Here is a 15,808-nt window from a genome sequence, read left to right as displayed (position 1 = left end):
CAGAGCTTTACTTTGCATCTAACCCATGCTGTACTTGGCCTGGAAGGGCTTGATGGAGTATAGAAGGTGTTTCATTGCAATGTTGGTGGGTTCCTGGGAACTGGTCAGCCTCCCATCTTTTCAGCCACAGAGGGCGTATGGGTCGGAGAGGCCAAGGAGAGCGAAGGAAGTCACAAAGGGAGAAGGACTGAGACTCACAAACAAAAAGCTCTTGTCACCATTTTACCATTAATACAGAAGCATTGTAAATGAAAGCTTTTATTAATTGGTTTTCTGAATAAAGATTACAAACATAAAAACACAGTGATACAATACACCGTTTATCCAGAGCTTGAGACATCTACACATAAAAAGAAAAGGACATGAAAGGATGTCAATCATACGCTATAATTACATAGAGTCTACAGCACAAGAAACAGGCCATTCTGCCCAACTGGTCTGTGTCGCTGTTTATGCTCCACACGAGCCTCCTCCCACCCCTCTTCATCCAACCCTATCAGTACAAGCTTCTATTCCTTTCTCCCTCGTGTGTGGATCTAGCTTCCCCTTAAATACATCAATGATATTCACCTCAACTACTCAATAGGGGCCCACATCGAGCCAACACCACTGTGCATGTGCGCAGTTGCCGGCACTGTTTTCGGCTCTGGCCTGTTGCTCCGCCTTCTACTTCAGAATGCACGCCATGCCAGGACTCCGGGGACTCTGAAGAGCGGCGAGGATGGGGCGACTTTTTCCTGGCACCGTTTCCAGCGCACAAAGTCGCCGCACTCTAGGTCAGTGCGGCGAAAAAAAGTGTTGGGCAAAGTTGTGCCCTATGGTAGCAAGTTCCATCTTCTAACCACTCTCTGGGTAGTTATGCGAATTATACTTCATGATATAGGTTTCTTTGATGACAGTAAAACACCATCATTCTATTTTTCTCCTGTAAACTTGTAGCTACTAATAGGTGAGAGAAAGTATTCCAAGGATGGTTATGCCTGTGACTTTTTTCTCCCTCCCCCCCACCCCTCCCCCCATGACCTTTTCTCTAGATCCCCTTGACTGAGGTCACTGTAGTCCTTATTAACAAATGCCCCCACGACCTTGTGTTACCCTACCCTGCAGCCACTTCCACATTCACATCCCAGCCCATGCCCTGCCGACCTCTGACTGTGACCCTGAGCATTGGCCACTCCCTCCATTCCACCACCATTGGCAGAGCCTTCCGCTATCTTGGCCCTGCTTTCTGAAACTCCATCTTTACACGTGTCAACTTCTCTCCCCAACTTTAAAAGTTTCCTCTCTATTTAAGCATTGCTTGCGGTCTTCTCTTGAAACTCTGCCACTAATGTTTGGTGTCGGTTTCTCCTTTGTGAAGATTCGTGGGTTATTTTCATTCCCTTCTGTCAAAAGCCTTTGGCTATTTTGTAGGTTAATGGACGCTATAATTGCACATTGTTATTGGGAACACAGTGGGTTAAAATTGCTATTTTCAGCGCACTGTTTAACAAGCTTGTATAAAATTCATATGTGTATCACTTTGGGTCAGAACTCTGAAGTCCCACTCCAGAGATTTGAGCACATAATCTGGGCTGACACTTCAGTGTAGTACTAAGGGAATGCTGCACTGTCAGAGGTGCCGTCTTTTGGACGAGATTTTAAACTGAGGCCCCGTCTGCGCTCTCAGGTGGACGTGGCACTATTCAAAGATCTGATCTGATCTGATCTGATGATCTATCACATTGCTATTTGTGGGAGCTTGCTGTGCGCAAATTGGCTGCCCCGTTTCCTACATCACAACAGTGACTACATTTCAGAATGAACTCATCCCTGTTCCTCCAGACCCCGATCTTTTCATGATCCCACCCTGTTCCTCCAGGACGACTCTGATCTTTTTGTGATCCCAATCCTGCTGCTTTAGACCCCCAAACTTTTCAGAGCCCCCACCCCACCTCCGGCCGACCCTGGCCCCCATGCGATCCCTCCCTTCTCTGTGCCACAGGCCCGCCCACTCGGAGCCAACCAGCCTCTTGATCGATGGGTGGGAAACCCACAGCCAGTCATAGGCTTCCCATTCAAATCAGGCTCTGCTGTTAAATCTGGCAGAGCCTGCGGGAGATCCGGGTTTCCTGACCACTCGGAGCCCGCCCACGCCCCCAACCCAACACGCTTTCCCCACTAAAATTCAGTGACTGTAAAGGTTGAGCATAGTGCTTCAAATGGTGCCTCGGAGAGGGTGTGGAAGTTACTAACTTAGGTTATTGCCATGGTTGATTGGCTCCAAGAGAACTGTGTACAAGAATGAGGACCACACCACACTATTCCCTTGAGATATAGAAATTTGCATGTGTAACACCTGGAGTGTTTCAAAGCTTAGGCCCTGCTCCTAGTCAGTTGATGTATATAAGTTATTTTTATATAAAAGATGGTAATGGAATTAGGAGAGAGATTGCAGAGAAAACAAAATCACTCCGCAGGGCCACCTAATGGTCAGAGACTGTAACTACTCTGTGATAGTTGACATAGCAAAATTGAATGGGAAGTATTGACATAAATTGCGATCAAAAATTGTGACAATAGGAAATTAAGATTTGCAGACATCGTTGTTTGTGGGACCTTGCAGTGCGCAAATTGACTGCCATGTTTCCTACATTACAACAGTGACTACACTTTAAATGTAGTTCATTGGCTGTAAAGGACATTGGGACATCCTGAGATCATGAAAGAAGAAAGAGAGAAAGAAAGAAAGACTTGCATTTATATAGCGCCTTTCACGACCACCGGATGTCTCAAAGCGCTTTTGGAGTGTAGTCACTGTTGTAATGTGGGAAACGTGGCAGATAATTGCGCACAACAAGCTCCCACAAACAGCAATGTGATAATGACCAGATAATCTGTTTTTGTTATGTTATGAGGGATAAATATTGGCTTAAAAGGTGCTATATAAATAGAAATTTGTTCTTTCCTTTTTGTTTGTCTTCACCCTGTTGCCTTCACTCATGCCAGGCAACAGGGTGAAGACAAACAAAAAGAGAATGATTAATAATGAATACCTGAGTGAGTTACAGGCTGGAGCCTAATCCAGAATTTTGAATGGTTTCATTTTGAATGCATTTACAATTCTGTCAAAAGAGTCGAGCAAAGGAATTCTTCCTGAATGCATTTACGATGTTGCTACACATCATATTCAGGTCATTTCTTCCTCAAGGGTGATGAAGTATGGTGGGACCATTTTAAACACAAAAACCTTTAAATGGCACCTGAGTGACAACTTGATTGGAGTCAGGGTGCCTGGACTTGTTGAGGGCTGTGTTTAGTGGGATTTTTGTCTTTAGTTAAGTCTAAAACTACAGGATTTAGGCTCTCTGGTGTGTTTAATGTGTGTGTGTTCTGCTACTTTATTTTTTCACTAACATCTACTCAACCTTCTACACCTGGAGTATTTGTGTCCTGAGTTTTATATGTATATTTTATTTGCCATTTTGGGTAGATTAATATTTATCAATGATACTTGGCTGTGGGATTAGAGACAGACTACAAGCCAGTCACCCAGAACTACTCTCACAGCACAGGTAGCATTGTAGAGGCCTCAGATCAGGTCCCTGGTCCACCCTTTTGGCCAGGGAATTTACATGTCATGGAAAGTAACTGGAAAAGAAAAAGAAAAGTCTCATTACCTGTGGGTCCCTGATGGCCCAGTGTCTATAAATACACCATATAGTCTGCTACAGAGTCATATTGACTAAGGATGTCCCTAGTTCAGTCCCTGGGCTAACTGATCTCAGCTTTCTAAGTTTCTATGTTTCTATGTTTGCTTGTGGAGCGCTACTGGCGGTCTCAGCATTGCCAGCTAGGGAGAAGACAGTGTTCTGCTCCGAATTTCCATTCATTGGCACCTGTTAGAAAGTGCGAAGTGTGAATGCCAGATAGGGGTGGATCAGCCTCGGCTGTGAAGTCGCTGCAGTCGAAATAGCCTGCCACTGCACATTGTCCCAGCTCACACCTGCAGAATGGCCACTTGGCCCATGTAAGAGAGGGCAGCCAGTGCACCCAGAGCCTTCTGCAGTCTGAGTCTGTGGCCAGGACTTCTTTCGCTTATGGCACTCATAGCCCGTGATTTTCCTGCCCATCGCAATGAATGGGAGGTAAAACCCTGGGCACTTTCGTTGGAAGAGGAGGGGAGAAATTTACAAAACAAACTACCAAAATGAAAAAATAAATATTCTCTTGCAAACGATTATTACAAATTTTATATAGAGGCACTGGAGAAAGTGTAAGAAAAGATTTACACGATTGATACCGGAACTGAGAAAATATAACAATCAGAAAAGACTGAGCAAGCTGGGGCCCTTTTCCCTGGAAAATAGACTGAGGGGGTGACCTGATGGAGGTCTTTAAAATTATGAAAGGGTTTGATAGGGTAGACGTACATAAGAAATAGGAGCAGGAGTAGGCCACCTGGCCCCTCGAGCCTGCTCTGCCATTTAATGAGATCATGGCTGATCTGATCATGGACTCAGCTTTACTTCCCTGCCCGCTCCCCTTTATTCTCTTATCGCTCAAAAATCTGTCTATCTCCGCCTTAAATATATTCAATGACCCAGCCTCCACAGCTCTCTGGGGCAGAGAATTCCACAGATTTACAACCCTTAGGGAGAATAAATTTCTCCTCATCTGTTTTAAATGGGCGGCTCCTTATTCTGAGACTATGGGCTAGATTTTCCATTATTTTGCCATGCATAACGCCCACTTAACGTCCATTTTAATGCTGAAATGAGGTGTAATGCCCAGATATCGCCCATTTAGCCACAAAATGGAAACTGACGCCCATTTTTCAGACACTTCTCGCCGAGCGATACTTTCGCCATGTACGTAATGCCGGGAAAAAAATAATACTGCCCGCCCACTTTTTTGGGGCGGAATCATCAGAATGGGCGATTCCAACGGCCATAATATCGCCCAGCCTTACTTTCGGCATGTACTTAATGCGGAGATTTAATAATACCGCCTGGCCATTGTTTTTTATCGTAAAGATCACATTTGTCGAAACTTTTGGCACCTCGCACACATCTCGCCGACAATATCTTTCGCCGAAAAAACCGCTGGGAAAAAGTTGAACGAACCGGAACTACTCACAGCGGTATGGACGCCATGTTCTAAATCACATGTCGCATCATTTAAAAGGGCTGCTCTGCTTCCGCCTCGGGGGAGTTCGGATGTACTCTGGAGGTATTTGGAGGTGATGTGAACATCTGAACAAACATCTTTTCATACGGTGGATGATTGGAATTTACTAGGTATCTTAGTGGGGACATTCATTCTTTGTGAACAATCGGTGGAAAACAGATAACTGTTGGAATGGGGCCTGTTATTTCTCACCCTCTTTTAATGACCACTCACATGCTGCAGACTCAAGATGGCATAAGGTACACTTGACAGCATCATGTGCCCAATGTAAGATGTGACAGACTGATGAGGAGGACCAGACGTTATCCCCCCTCAAGTACAGGGAGAAGTGGTCTTACCTCAAATTGTCCGTGAATACCAACCTTCGGAGACTACACTTCCACAAAGAGGTTATCAGTGAGATATGCCAGCTCATAAGGGGTGATCTGCAGCCTACCAGCACCATCAGGACTGCACTGTCCGTCGAGGTCAAGGTCACTGCGGTTCTATGTGTCGGATTCCTTTCAGGCCTCAGCTGGTGACATTTGCGGTGTATCTCAGCATGCCACACATTGCTGCATTAGTCAGGTCACTGAAGCCCTGTACGCGCGCAGGATGGACTTTATCAGCTTCCCTATGACCAGGGAGGCTCAGACTGAGAGGGCTCTAGGATTCTACCGAATTGCGAACTTCCCCAAGGTGCAGGGAGCAATAGACCGTACGCAGAGGTTTTCAGGAACCACAAGGGATTCCACTCCCTGAATGTGCAACTCGTTGTTGACCACCAGCAAAGCTGATACACTGCTGGGTGTGCAGGTCATACATCAATGGTGGGCATCACCTTGGTGACAGTTAAAGTTTAAGTTGATTCAAGTTAAGTGTAATTATACCCTGACATGGTAAGGAATTGCCAGTGTGTAACGGTGCAGCTATCTGAGCCAATGCACAACAAGGTTATGTTAAATAAAAATCATTTAATCCGACCTCTTGTCTGCAATCATAAATATATCTGTAAAAACCACCCCACCCCACCCCCGCCCCAGCCCACAACAAATTTATCACATTTACATCATTACAATGGTCCCCATTTCAAGCAAAACAGAACACAAATGCAAAACAAGGTAGCCCCCTCGCTCCTTGCCCTGACCCTCCCACCGAAATAGCAGCAGCAACCTAAAAATATTCCCAGACAACACCTGTGGCCATGCACCTCACTTTCCTTCCCCCCCCGTCCCTTCTCCTCCCCACTTCGACCCCTTCCCCTCCTGACTCAAAGCTGCCTGGCTGAGGAGCTGCTTCATTGGGGGGAGGGGGCGGGGAGTTTTAACGGCAGAACCACTGCTTGGACGGATACGGGAGAGGACGGTCCCGAGGTGGGAACGTGCTCCGGGCCAGAAGCAAGATGTTGCTCCTCGCTCTCATGTGTGGTTGGCAATAGGGGTGCGGCATCTTGGGGTGCAGTGCCGCGCTCCGGGACCACTGGGAGCCCTCTGCCACCAGTGTTCCTGGCAAACAGCTTCAGGGCCTCCTCCATCCCTTCCATGTTATGTTTTATTTGTTGGACAAAAACTCGGTGCCAATTATGTTCTTGGTGCTTAGTAGGCTTTTTGCTGCTGGTGAATCTCCCTCGTGCCTCCCACAACACCCAAACAAGCACACACCACACTCATACACGCTTTCAGTCCCTCTCTGCTCCCTCTCTCTGTCTCCTCTTCTGCGCATGTAATGATGACCCCTGACCTAATGAATCACGGGAATCGAGTGCCATGCCGTTGCTAAGGACGGCGACACTTTACGGCAGAAGGTCAGAAGGTCAGAGAGATTTAACGCTACCGCCCATTTCATATTGCTCGTGGTAATGCCCAATTTTTAAAATGGAGACTAGGGGCTTTGAAAATGGGCGACAAGCCAGCGATCTGAAAACCCATTTTTACTGCCCCCGCTGGAAATAACGCCCATTTTGGGCAATATGCACAAAAGTGTAAAATCTAGCCCTATATCCCCTAGTTTTAGTTTCCCCTATGAGTGGAAATATCCTCTCTGCATCAACCTTCTCTAGCCCCCTCATTGTCTTATATGTTTCGATAAGATCACCTCTCATTCTTCTGAACTCCAATGAGTATAGGGCCAACCTACTCAACCTATCTTCATAATTCAACTCTTCATCTCTGAAATCAACCTAGTGAATCTTCTCTGAACAGCCTCCAATGCAAGTATATCCTTTCTTAAATACAGAGACCAAAACTGTACGCAGTACTCTTGGTATGGTCTCACCAATACCCTGTACAATTGTAGCAGGACTTCTCTGCTTTTATACTCTATTCCCCCTTGCAATAAAGGCCAACATTCCATTTGCCTTCCTGATTACTTGCTGTACCTGCATATTAACTTTGTGTTTCATGCACAAGGACCCCCAGGTCCCTCTGCACTGCAGCACTTTGCAATTTTTCTCCATTTAAATTATGTTTCCACTTGTGTGGAGTTCAAAACTGGGGGCCTTAAATATAAGATAGTCATTAATAAATCCAATTGGGAATTCAGGAGAAACTTCTTTACCCAGCGAGTGGTGAGAATGTGGAACCTGCTACCGCATGGAATAGTTGTGGTGAATAGTGTTATATTTGTAAACCTGTATATACCTTGTGTAGCCACCAGAGGGCTCATCCCCCGGAGTCCCAAAGGATCCCACAATCCCTTGGGAGCACCTGTACTTAAGGGGGTCTCATAGGCTTGAAAGGCACTCTGGAGACCTGCAATAAAAGACTGTCACACTTTACTTTAAACTCACAGTATCCAGTCAGACTCTTTACTCATATATAACAATTGGCGACGAGATTCAGATGATGAACCCAACGATGCAGAGAACAGTGGGCATCCTGGAGAAATTTTCGGAGGGAGATGATTGGGAAACCTTCGTGGAGCAACTCGACCAATACTTCATGGCCAACGAGCTTGAAGGAGAAGCTGCCAAACGAAGGGCGATTCTCCTCACCATCTGCGGCGCAAAAACATATGGTCTCATGAAAAATCTGCTTGCTCCAGCAAAACCCACAAAGAAATTGTACGATGATTTGTGAACACTGATCCGGGAGCATCTGAACCCAAAGGAAAGCGTTCTGGTGGCGAGGTACCAGTTCTACACCTACAAAAGGTCTGAAAGGCCATGAAGTGGCGAGCTATGTCACCAAGCTGAGGCGCCTTGCAGAACATTGCGAATTTGAAGGACATTTGGAGCACATGCTCAGAGATTTCTTCGTACTTGGCATTGGCCATGAAGTGATACTTCGCAAACTTTTGACTGTAGAGACCCCAACCTTGAGTAAAGCCATAGCGATAGCCCAGGCGTTCATTGCCACCATGACAATACTAAACAAATCTCTCCGCACAAGAGTGCTGCTACAAGTACTATGAACAAAGTGATGTTGTTTTCAAATCGCAATGTACAGGGCAGTCCCCACATGCCTGCAGCTGCACGTCCGCAGATGTCTCAGAGTCCACCATCATGGGTGATGAATGCAAGGCCATTAACACCTTATTGGCGCTGCGGGGGTGATCATCGTTTCCATTCACGCTGCTTCAAAGGGTAGGTTTCCAAGGGCTGTGGAACAATGGGACACCTCTAACGTATGTGCAGGCGAGCTGCAAACCCTGCTAATCCTGCAAACCACCATGTTGCAGATGAGGACAGATCCACGGCGGATCACGGTGAATCAGAGCCTCAGACTGAGGAGGCAGAGGTATATGGTGCACACATTTACCACAAAGTGTCCCCCGATAATGCTGAAAGTTGAATTAAATGGATTCCCGGTGTCAATGGAGCTGGACACGGGCGTGAGCCAATCCATTATGAGCAAAAAACTTTCGATAAATTGTGGTGCAGCAAGGCCTCAAGGCCAGTCCTGACTCCCATTCGCACGAAACTGAGAACTTACACAAAAGAAATGATTCCCGTAGTCGGCAGTGTTACTGTAAAGGTCTCCTACGATGGAGCGGTGCACAAGCTACCATTCTGGGTGGTACCGGGCGATGGTCCCACGCTGCTCGGCAGGAGCTGGCTGGGAAAGATACGCTGGAACTGGGACGATGTCCGAGCGCTCTCGTCCACTGATGACACTTCATGTGCCCAGGTCTTAAACAAGTTCCCCTCGCTGTTTGAACCAGGCATCGGGAAGTTTCAAGGAGCAAAAGTGCAGATTCACCTAATTCCGGGGGTGCAACCCATCCATCACAAGGCGAGAGCAGTACTATACATGATGAGAGAGAGGGTGGAGCTCGACCAGCTGCAACAAGAGGGCATCATTTCGCCGATCGAATTCAACGAGTGGGCCAGTCCAATTCTTCCAGTCCTCAAGGGAGACGGCACCGTCAGAATCGGTGGTGATTACAAAGTAACTATCAATTGTTTCTCCCTGCAGGATCAATACCCACTACCAAAGGCTGATGACCTTTTTGCGATGCTGGTGGGAGGAAAGACGTTCACGAAGCTGCATTTGACCTCAGCCTACATGACACAGGAGCTGGAGGAATCATCGAAGGGCCTCACCTGCATCAACACGCACAAAGGTCTCTTCATTTACAACAGATGCCCGTTTGGGATTCGATATTCCAGAGAAACATGAAAAGCTTACTGAAGTCGGTCCCGTGCACGGTGTTCTTCCAGGACAACATCTTGGTTACAGGTCAGGACACAGTCGAGCATCTGCAGAACCTGGAGGAGGTTCTTAGTCGACTCAACTGCGGGGGGCTCAGGTTAAAACGCTCGAATTGCGTTTTCCTGACGTCTGAAGTGGAGTTCCTGGGGAGAAGAATTGCAGCGGACAGCATCAGGCCCACTGATTCGAGGACGGAGGCAATCGAGAATGCACCAAGGCCATAGAATGTGATGGAGCTGCGGTCGTTTCTAGGACTCCTGAACTACTTTGATAACTTCTTACCGGGTCTCAGCACACTATGTAACCACTGCTGCCTTACTGTGTAAAGGAGATGAATGGGTACGGGGCAAAAGCCAAGAAAATGCCTTTGTAAAAGCTAGAGAATTCTTATGCTCAAACAAATTGCTTGTGTTGTATGACCCATGTAAACGTTTGGTACTAGCATGTGATGCATCGTCGTACGGGGTCAGGTGTGTATTGCAACAAGCTAATGAATCTGGGAAATTGCAACCGGTTGCTTATTCATCCAGAAGTCTGTCCAAGGCTGAGAGAACCTACAGCATGATTGAAAAAGAAGCGTTAGCGTGTGTTTATGGGGGTAAAGAAAATGCATCAATACCTGTTTGGGCTCAAATTTGAATTGGAGACTGACCATAAGCTACTGATATCCCTTTTTTCCGAAAGTAAGGGGATTAATACGAATGCATTGGCCCGCATCCAGAGACGGGCGCTCACGTTGTCCGCATATAACTACGCCATCCGCCACAGGCCAGGCACAGAAAACTATGCCAATGCTCTCAGTAGGCTGCCATTGCCCACCACGGGGATGGAAATGGCACAGCCCGCAGATTTAGTCATAGCAATGGAAGCATTCGAGAGTGAGCAATCACCTGACACAGCCCGACAGATTAGAACCTGGACAACCCAGGAGCCCTTACTGTCCCTGGTAAAATATTGTGTGCTTCACGGGAGCTGGTCCAGTGTCCCAGTGGAAATACAGGAAGAGATAAAGTCGTACCAGTGGCGCAAAGATGAAATGCATATACAGGCAAACTGCCTTCTGTGGGGTAATCGGATAGTGGTCCCCAAGAAGGGCAGGGACACTTTCATCAGTGATCTCCACAGTACTCACCCAGGCATTGTAATGATGAAAGCGATAGCTAGAGCCCACGTGTGGTGGCCCGGTATCGATGCGGACTTAGAGTTCTGCGTGCACAAATGTAACACATGCTTGCAGTTAAGCAATGCACCCAGGGAGGCGCCACGAAGTTTCTGGTCTTGGCCCTCCAAACCGTGGTCCAGGGTCCATGTCGACTATGCAGGCCCATTTTTGGGTAAAATGTTCCTAGTGGTTCCTAATGCATACTCCAAATGGATTGAATATGAGATCATGTCGGCAAGCAGGTCCGCTGCCACCACTGAAAGCCTGCGGGCCATGTTTGCCACGCACGGCCTGCCTGATGTCCTTGTGAGCGACAACGGGCCATGTTTCACCACTGCCGAGTTCAAAGAGTTCATGACCCGTAATGGGATCAAACATGTTACATCTGCCCCGTTCAAACCAGCATCCAATGGTCAGTTAGAGAGAGCAGTGCAAACCATCAAGCAGAGCTTGAAGAGTGTAACTGAAGGCTCACTGCAGACTCGCCAATCCTGAGACCACACTTGCTCTCTGGGATTCCACCCGCTGAACTGCTCATGAAAAGGCACTTAAGACATGGTTCTCGTTAGTCCACCCTGATCTACATGAACAGGTAGAGAGCAGGTGGCTTCAACAAAGTATATATCATGATGGCGCAAATATATCACGCAAAATTGAAATCAATGATCCTGTATTTGGGTTGAACTATGGACAAGGTCCCAAGTGGCTTCCTGGCACTATTATGGCCAAAGAGGAGAGAGGGTGTTTCGGGTCAAACTTTCAAATGGACTCATTCACCGGAAACACTTGGACCAAATCAAAATCAGATTCACGGACTATCCTGAGCAACCCACATTGGACCCTACCTTCTTTGACTCCCCAACATACACACCAGTGCCAACCGACACCACGGTTGGCCACGAAGCAGAACCCATCACCCGCAGCAGCCCAGCAGGACTCACCACACCAGGCAGCCCAGCAAGGCCGCCACACAACAGCCCAGCGAGGGCCCAACAAATGATTCACCAAAATCAAAAACCGAGATAATCAACCAGGGAAAAAAAGGCCCCAGATCGACTCACCTTGTAAATGGTTACACGATTGACTTTGGGGGTAGTGTTGTTATATTTGTAAACCTGTATATAACTTGTGTAGCCACCAGAGAGTCCCAAGGGATCCCACAATCCTTTGGGAGCACCTGTACTTAAGGAGGTCTCACAGGCTGGAGAGGCACTCTGGAGACCTGTAATAAAAGACTAAGGTCACACTTTACTTTGAGCTCACAGTATCCAATCAGACTCTTTACTCAGAAATAACAAATAGCATTGATGCATTTAAGGGGAAGTTAAATAAGTACATGAGGGAGAAAGGAATAGAAGGATATGTTGATTGGATGGGATGAAATAGGGCAATAGGAGGTTCGTGTAGAGCATGAACATTCACCTAGGCTAGTTGGGCCTTTGCTGTAGATACAGTGTCATCTCTGCAATTCCAATTATAATCATCTCGCAACAGCACCTGAAGTGATAGGACTCTATCCTGTTAACAAGCCGTGGATTACAAACACACATTTACACCGGGGAACACTTGAACGGTGAATAAACTAGCCTTCCTCATGGGAGGTTTCTCCAAACATACAATCAAATCAAATAAACTGCAAAGAATTGATTGGCGTCTGTACTTCTTGGCTTCGGTGGAAGATTGTATCCATGATAACTGGCAAACTGAGAACCATCACTGTGTAAATTCACACAGCTTCACACTGGGGGGCGGTTGCAGGTGGGGGGCGGGGGGCTGTGGGGGGGGAAGTGTGATGCGGGTTAAGAAGGAATTGCAATTGGGAGGAGGGGGTGTGGATTGAGGGGAAGGGGTGTGTGGGTTGGAGGGGAGGGAGGTGCGGGTTGGGGGAGTTGCAGTTGGGGGGAGCGGGGGTCCGGGTTTGGGGGGGGGGTTGCAGTTGGGGGGATTGGGGTGTGGGTTGGGGGGGACACGGGGTGCATGGGAACCCATTCTGGAAGGTGCATCGCTCAGCAAAATGAAAGCAGAAAAACCATGCACGGCGTCAGTAAGATTTAATTGCTAGCCTTGAAACAATCGAGGACAGACCCAGTCAGAACAAAGGCTTGACGGTAGAATACAATTAATATCACAAATTAAAGTCTGGTACATAACCTCAGCTCTGCGCTCCAACCTTACATCGAGTCTGCAGCACAGAAACAGGTTATTCGACCCAATTGGTCTATGCCGATGTTTATGTTCCCCGTGAGCCTCTTCCCATCCCTCTTCATCTAACATCCTTCTATCCCTTTCTCCCTCATGTTTATCTAGCCTCCCCTTACATGCATCAATGTTAATCGCCTTAACTGCTCCCTGTGGTTAGCGAGTTCCACATTCTCACACTTTTTGGAGAAAGAAGTTACTCTTGAATTCCCTACTGGATTTATTGGTGACTATGCTATATTTATGGCCCCTAGTTTTGGTCTGCTCCAAAAGTGGAAACATCTTCTCTTCATCTACCTTTATCAAACCGCTTCACAATTTTAAAGACCTCTAGCAGTTCAATCCTCAGCCTTCTCTTTCCTAAAGAAAAAAGCCCAGCCTGTTCAGCCATTCCTGATAAGTATATCCCCTCAGTTCTTGTATCATCCTTGTGAATCTTTTTTATACCTTCTCCAGTGCCTCTATATGCTTTTTAGAATATGGAGACCAGAACTTTGCATCGTTCTCCAACCTAAAGCTAACATGCGTTTGGAAGTTTTATTTGTACATTTGCCGACCAGCTCTTAAACGTTGGAATGCTGTTATCGTGTGTCGATGGCAGACAACTTAAATATGTCCTTATTTGCAATATGAAAAGATCGCTTTGCCTCTCTTGCCTTTACCCTTCTCAATGCACCAAGAGGATAAGTTCAAGAACTGGACACCAGGAGACATGCAAGAGCAGCTTAGGATAACTTGCTCTCCGGTCCGATAACTTCCACACCGATACTAAAAGACCTGTGGCACAAATCGGGGTAACTCCCTGAGTTCACCCTACTGTTGGGGTGCACGGTCTTGCCCACTTACCACACATATCAAGAACTCACAGACTCGCTGCCCATGAATTTCCACCCCCAATGCATTTATTTTCCCTGAAATGTGCTGTCACTGGGTGACACTCCCTGGAGTATACACTCAGAAATATCAGCGTGTGGCACTTCCAGATGTATTGAGCTATAACAGATACTATAATAGTGGGAAAATGTATCAACAAATTCTTATTAATTTTGGGAACTAGATGGAGCTAGATGCCACTCAAACCAAGGCTCCCAGCAAGAAGAAGAAGGCGGCTCCCTGCTCCAAGCCAGCCGGTCCCAGATCCTCAAGGTTGTGGCCGATGGCAGCGATCGCAAATGTATGCCCCGACCTGCACAGCGTGGCTGCCCCGACCTGCGAAAGACCATCAGCGGCAGGTCGGGGCCATAAAAGGAGCGGCGAGAGATTGCAGAGGGACGTGATCGGGGCCCAGGAGAGGCGTGAGTTCGGGGCCAGAAGAGGTGAGGGCCCAGGGACAGCATGGGCCAGCCCACACTGATATGTGTGCGCACTCGGCCCGTGTAGCAGAACTGGTCTCCAGTCGTCTTGGGTAATCCTTGCCACTGGACCAAGACCCAACTCTATCAAATTCGTGTGGTGGCTGGTGTGCAACAGTCACCACATGTTAAATAAATCCAAGCACAGGCATCTTCCACCCTTTAATATGTAGGTCGGGATCTGGAATATTAGGTCCTTCATTGAAACACCTGTGAACTCATCCCTTTTTGGTGGGAAAGCAAGTCATCCTCGTTTCAAGGGACAGCCTATGATGATGATGATGACTTGGGCAACCTGTCAACAACAAGTAGCATGCTGCTCATGTGCACGGGCATAGAGTTAAGTCAAAGAATCAGAGAATTTTACAGCACTGAAGAAGGCCATTTGGTCCATCATGTCTGTGTTGGCTCTTTGAAGAGCTATCCAATTAGGGTTAATGCAGAGCTCTTTCCCCATAGCCCTGCAATTTGTTTCCTTTTCAAGTATATATCCAATTCACCTGTGAAAGTTACTATATAATCAGCTTCCACCACCCTTTCAGATAGTGCATTCCACATCACAACAACTCGCTGCATAAAAAAGTTCTCATCTTCCCTCCCTCTTTTTAGCCAATTATCTTAAATCTGTGTCCTCCTGCCAATGGAACCAGATTCTACTCCATGAAAACGGTGCATAATTTTAAACACCTCAATTAAATTTCCCCTTAACCTTCTCTGCTCTAAGGAGGGCAGTTCCAGTTTCATTAATGTCCCCAGAACTGTAGTCCCTCATCCCTGGTACCATTCTAGTAAATCTTCTCTGCACCCTATCTGAGGCCTTGCCACCCTTCCTGACGTGCGGTGCCCGGAATTGGACTGACACCTAACCAGTGATTTATAAAGATTTGGCATAACTTCCATTAGTCGATAATATGATAATATCTTCTTGTTTTTAAGCGTAATTAATCAGCGAGATCCAGCTTGTAAAACAACAATAACTTGTATTTATATAGTGCCTCTAATGTAATAAAACATCCCAAGGCGCTTATCAGCAGCGTTAACAAACAACATTTGACACGGAGCCACATAAGGAGATATTAGGGCAGATGACCAAAAGCTTGGACAAAGAGGCAGGGCCAGCACAAGGGTATTTGGCGCCCTAGACAAACTGTTCACCTGGCGTCCCGCCAATCCCCTCCACCTCAACCAGTTCCAATATAAAAGAAAAAAACTTTGCAAGATGTCTTACATGTACTGGTTTATTTTCATCATCATAGGCAGTCCCTCGGAATCGAGGCAGACTTGCTTCCACTCTT

The 15,808-nt window shown here is 46.9% G+C and overlaps 1 protein-coding gene across 1 annotated transcript in view; it reads left to right on the top strand.

The window, feature by feature from the left end:
* LOC139275654 (hepatic and glial cell adhesion molecule-like) overlaps nt 1-15,808 on the top strand; it is a 126,180-nt gene that overhangs the window by 53,115 nt on the left and 57,257 nt on the right. The gene's annotated exons all lie outside the window — the stretch shown is intronic.

Source organism: Pristiophorus japonicus, chromosome 11 (assembly GCF_044704955.1).
Source record: "Pristiophorus japonicus isolate sPriJap1 chromosome 11, sPriJap1.hap1, whole genome shotgun sequence".
NCBI classification, from domain to species: Eukaryota; Metazoa; Chordata; class Chondrichthyes; family Pristiophoridae; genus Pristiophorus; species Pristiophorus japonicus.
Note: the sequence above shows the minus strand (reverse complement) of the source record. Positions and strands in the feature narration are given on the sequence as shown.